Below are 6,000 nucleotides of genomic sequence, written 5' to 3' on the forward strand. Positions count from 1 at the left end.
GGCTCTCCATCTAGGGGTGGGCCAGGCTAAAACTGGAAGAGAAGAGCGGATAGCAGAGGAATCAGGAACTTCCTTCCCTGCTTATTGTGAGGCTCTGCGTGCTTCTCACCAGCCTGTGGTGGTTCTGGTTTTGAGGGCGGTGCAGGGCACTTTGTCCTTCTCACCAGTGTGTTCTGGCTGTAGAGGAAATGCTAGCTACAACAGGTCTCATTTTCTTAGCATTACTGGGGAGATAAGATGAAAATTTGCCTTCTTAGGTAAACCATCTCGTTTTGTTTTGTCAAAAGTAGGAGCCAGGCGTGGTGGTGGTGCACTCTTTCAATCCCAGCACTTGGGAGTTAGAAGCGGGTGGATCTCTGTGAGTTTGAGCCCAGCCTGGTCTACATACAAAGCTCAAGGACACTCAGGGCTACATAGAGAAACCCTGTCTCAAAGGAAGGCCCCTTTGCCTGATAGAAGTCTTTGGCATGGAAGGTTGAGGCAACAGTTTAGCCTTGGTTGGGGAGAGCACATAGGCCCCTTGTTTAGGTAGAGAATACTAGCAGGGAGCTGAGATTCTTGAGTTCCCAAGAATTTCTTTTAGAAGCATCCATTGCCTATGAGACAAGATACTCCTTGCGACCATCCTGGAAGCTATGATACTGCCCCCTGCATGTTGGATTACAAGCTCTATCTAATTTCTCTTAAAAATCACAAACCCCACCTGAGATGTGTGTACTAAAAGCAGACACACCGGAAGCGCATGTTCCCTTTGGCTTACATGGTCCAGAAGCATGAAGTTGCTAGCCCATATTACGGTGACAGAAGAGTCTGGCTTTCGATCCCAGACCCAGTTCCAAGTCTAGGCTAGTTATCATGCTCCGTACTGTCTTAAGTTTTTGCTTATTTTACGTGTGTGAGTGCGTGGTGGTTTCAATAAGAATGACCACCATAGCTGGTCAGCAGTGTCGCACACCTTTAGTCCCAGCACTTAGGAGGCTGAGGCAGGTGGATTTCTGAGTTCAAGGCCAGCCTGGTCTACAGAGAGTTCCAGGACAGTCAGGACTACACAGAGAAACCCTGTCTCGGGGTATGGGGGGGGGGGGGTGGTGGTGGGAAGAATGACCACCATAGGCTCAAAAATTTGAATGCTTAAGTCACCTGGGACTGGAATTATTTGAAAGGATTAGAAGGGTTAAGAGGTGTGGCCCTGTTGAGGAAATGTGTCTCTGGGGGTGGGCTTTGATGTTTCAAAAGGCCCTGCCAAGCTAGGGTCTTTGTGCCTGCAGGTCAGAGCATAAAGCTCTCAGTCAGTGCTGCAGTACCTCTGCCTGCCTGCCTGCCTGCCTGTCACCACCATGCTTCCCTCCATGATAATGGACTGAACCTCTGAAATGCTGAACAAGCCTTCAACTAAATGGCTTCTCTTATAAGAGTTGTCTTGGTCATGGTGTCTCAGCAATAGAACCGTGACTAAGACAGGTTGTTTTGTGTCTGTGTCTGTCTGTCTCATCTGTGTGCCAGGTGCCCCCTGGAAGCCAGAAGAGCGTGTTGGTTACAGGTGCTTGTGAGCCACTGTGTAGGAGCTAGGAGTCCATCTCGGGTCTTCTGGAAGAGAAGAGCAGCCAGCGTGGTCTTAACCACAGAACAGAGTCTCTCCAGCCCCAGCCTGCTGTGCTTTAGATCTTCCTTAGTTTCCTGCCTGACCAAGTCGACTCAGTCCGTCAACAGGTTCTCCAGCGCAGGAGTAAGGATTAAAAAAGCAAAAAGACAATTAGACAGCATTGTAGCACCACCCCAACCAGTTCTGAGGCTGAGGCGGGTTTATTTTTCCCCCAGACTGCTTTTATACCTTTTTAATTCCATGCAGGTAATAAGGCCAGTTCTAGGTTACGGAACAAGCAATATGATAAACACAAGTAGTCAAGGAGCAAGCAAGGCAGTAAACAGAGTCCCCTGATCTCTACCGTGATCACTGTTTCTAAGGGCTTCTCAGGATGACTAAGAGATCTGGGCCTACTTCTCTGTCCTAGCCCAAAGTCAGACTCTTGCCTGAAGCCTACTTCCCTGCTCTAGCCTAAAATTAGATTCTCACCTCAGCTTACTTCCTGGTCATGGCCTAATGTCAGATTCCTGCCTCAATCCCATTTCCTTCTCCTTGGCCAATGTTAGATTCCTGTCCAGCGGCCCCAAAAGCTCTCCACACATACCCAAGTGAAGAGGAAATTAGGGTTATATTCTCCTGAGTTCTCTACCCAGAAGCCAGTGTCATTCCAACCAAGTTTCCTATGGCTCCCAGCAGATGCTGACCGTCTCCCTGAGAGACGCCTAACAGAGTATAACAGTTACACTTCCCACATCTCAGCAGCACTGAGAGGTCTTAAGGCAGAAATGCATCACACATCCTCAGCTGCAAGACTTTGTGTAGAGTTAGGCGTTTTTGTTCTACACGTCAGAAATGGCAGGAAGTCAGTTCTTGTAGGTACAATTAGCATAGACAGAGGCATAGTATTTTGCTAGAGAATTAATATCCAGACAACCCCCCCACACACTGTGATAGCTGATACAGAACACGCCTTCTATTTTGCTGAAGGGCCTTTCCATTTGTCTTGCATGACCAATTTTGAATTCCCCCAGAAGCTGAATTTTTATTTTAATTAAAAAAAAATTATTTGGTTTTTCAAGACAGGGTTTCTCTGGTTAACAGTCCTGGCTATTCCACAACTTGCTCTGTAGGCTAGGCTGGCCTTGAATTCAAAAGACCCACCAGCCCCTGCCCCCTGAGTGTTTGGATTGAAGGTGTGTGCCACCATGCCCAGCCTTAAAGTAACCAATTTTCAACCAAAGGTATCTGTTTCCCTTGGGGCATCAGCTTCGGTGCAGACATGCACAATGGCCACTAGGGGGCTTCACTCCCAAAGGCTTCCGTACTGTTTTTCAAACTGCAGCTCAAAACTCGGCTTATGGAGGCTATGAATGAAAAGCTAACAGGGGCTGCGGTGAGTATTTGGTGTGCAAGCAGATCTGGAGGATATGCGCTGTCCACAGCTTGTATCAATCACACGTGGATTTGTGTATTGCTGCAGTTAAGGTTTGTTTTTTTTTTTTTAATTGTGTGCTTCTGTGTGCTTCTGTGTATGTGTGCTCTTGTGCCTCTGTGTGTGTGTGTGTGTGTGTGTGTGTGTGTATTATATGAATGCCTGGTGCACAGGGAGGGCAGAAGCGGACATTGGATCCTCTGGAACTGAAGTTATTGATGGTTGTGAGTCACCATGTGGAACCCAGGATCCAAGCAGGTCCTTTGCAAGAGCAGCAAGTGCTTTTAACCACTCTGCCAACTCTCCAAGTTCAAGATTGTCATCTTTAATTCCATGAGGAAGGGAGGCCTAGGAAGTTTGAAATCATCCTTAGAACTTTAAAGGTCCACAAAAGAGAAAGAAAGAAAAAAAAAATCTTTCCTCCCTTACACCAGCATAAACCAAGCTCTTCCCCTCCCGTGGCGGCAGAGGGCAGCCTGCTTAGGCTCAGAACCCTGTTTCTGATCAGGGCCACAGCTAAAAGGAACCTGCCTTGTGGCTGAAGGAATCCACATTCTGGGCTGAAGTGTAGCTGGGAATAGCGTGACTTGCAAGGGTAAGGCCTGGATTCCATGCACAGCGCTGCAAAGTTAAAAATGAAACATTTCTTGGAAGCAACAATTCGCTTGGATTCCAGGTTCTCAAAACAACTTTCTCCGCACAGTTCAAATTCTAAGTATCTCTATAAGCAGTAAGCCATCTTTTATTTAGTCTTCACTTGATCTGAGTCATTTTCTCTACCCATCAATGCCACTCTGCTCAGGCATATGTTAGTTAAGTGACTAAATGACAGAGTCATGTGTTAGCCTGATAAATATAGAATGGGAAAAAATTGAAAGTTGAGTCCTGGCAGGGAAGCAAGCCCAGGACAGAGCAGGCTCATACGTGGGTAGAAAAGAGAGATTGGTAAGAAAATGAGGCAGTTGGAATATTTGTTAAAATAGCCACTAACTTCTCTGAACACCTTAACCGTGGGACCATTTTATACTTAGAGAAAAGCTGTTGGGGTCCTGCAGGCATCTGATCAGTCCTGGCTTCCAGCCCTTCGTGCCCCGGGCTGGTGTGGGGTCCAGCAGCTTTGTCTCCATGCTTGGCCTCTGGGACCAGCAGCCCTGGAGGTGCCACCTTTCTCTCTTCGCTCTCCTTTTCTTTCTTTCCCCTTCCTGTAGTTGCCCCTCAACTCCTCCCTTTGTTTCTCTCTCCTCCTTCCATCCTCTCCCGCTTCTTGCTTTTCTCTTCTCTTTTTCTTTTTGCCACAAGAGGGATATAGCTCTGTCTGTCTGTCTTTCTGTCTGTCTCTCTGTCTCTGTCTCTCTCTCTCTGTCTCTCTCTCTCTCTCTCTCCCACTCCTAAACTCCTGCCCCTTTTCTCAGACAATTGTCCAGGTCGTGCTACACAGTTTATAGTAGACTGTGTTTTCATAACCCTAACTTGCAAATACTATTTTTAATCTCCATATGAAAAGTGTGACTAGCCCATGCCATGACAAGATCCCCAATAGAAACAACTTTAAAAGGATGGGCAAGATGGGTCCATGAGTGAAGGCACCGCCCACCAAGACTGAGGACCTGAGTTTGGTCCACAGGGTGGAGAGAGAACCAACTCCCACCAAGTGTCTTCTGACTTCAGTTAAAATAGGAATAGAAGGGTTTGTTTTGATGTGGTGTTAGTGGATTCATTCTGAGAGAAGCAGGGCATGGTGGAGCCGCTTGGCTCTCACCTTGGTGCACCCAGAAGGAGGGGGTGTGTCTATAGACTGCCACTCTCCTTACTTTGGTTCCTTTCTGCCTTCCCAGACCACTAGATTGTACCGCCCATACTCACAGTGAGTGGGCAGTGTGTTTCACCAGTGTCCTAGGTGATACTGAATTTCCACAAGTTGACAGTGGCGGTTTCACTATCACAAACATCAACCTGTGACAAAGCAGAACTCTGTGACCCGCCTGCTATCCAGGTCTCACATCTGGAAGATTCTGAAAACTGCACTGAAGCAGAAGTTAATCTTTTATTATTTTTTAGAGCGCCTGATGGGAACTGTGGGGTATGCTGTAGTGATCAGAACTCAGTTACTAGTATCACACAGCTAGGCTGAGGAAGCTCTAATGCTTGCCTTCAGTTTGTAAAAAAGATGTTAAAGTAAAAAATTTTAAATATGGGGGCTGGAGAGATGGCTCAGTGGTTAAGAGCACTGACTGCTCTTCCAAAGGCCCTGAGTTCAATTCTCACCAACCACATGATGGCTCACAGCCATCTGTAGTGGGATCCGATGCCCTCTTCTGATGTGTCTGAAGATAGCGACAGTACGCTCATATGCATAAAATAAATAAATCTTTTTTAAAACTGTCAAATATGGGTCTTTTACAGGCTGAGGTATATTGTATTTCAGAGTCACAGTCACACTAGAATAGTTTCAGTGGTTGACAATGAAAGAGAGTTGTCATCTGTATTCATTGGACTTCAAAATCGGTCACGTGGGGTTGGGGTGGGGTGGGGCTCAGCCGTTGAGTCTGGCCTAGTGTCTGAGAGAATGTGAGCACTTGTTGACAACCTGGGGCTAAGGTCTTCAAGACCATGGAGTGCACAAAGGCCATTCAGACCTCCTCTTCTTTTCTTAAAACTCAAGAGATGGAGCTCATGGAAAAGACCTTCGTCCTCTACTGGGAAGAGACAAGATGTCTATGCAAAGTCACTCACCTCCCTAAACTGACCTGTATCTTCTAAGTTCCTGTTCCCCATCTTACTGCTTTTTTATCCCATGTAGCTTATGACTTCATGTCTAAAAGTGTCTCCTTTCCACTGGTTCTCAACCATCCCAATGCTGCAACCCTTTAATACAGTTCCTCATGTTGTGGCGATCCTCCAACCGTAAAATTATTTTGTTGCTACTTCATAGCTGCAGTTGTGCTACTGTTATGAATTGAATGTAAATATCTGATAATGTAAT

This window comes from Mus caroli, unplaced genomic scaffold (assembly GCF_978045245.1).
Source record: "Mus caroli unplaced genomic scaffold, Mus_caroli_1 scaffold_10, whole genome shotgun sequence".
NCBI lineage: Eukaryota > Metazoa > Chordata > Mammalia > Rodentia > Muridae > Mus > Mus caroli.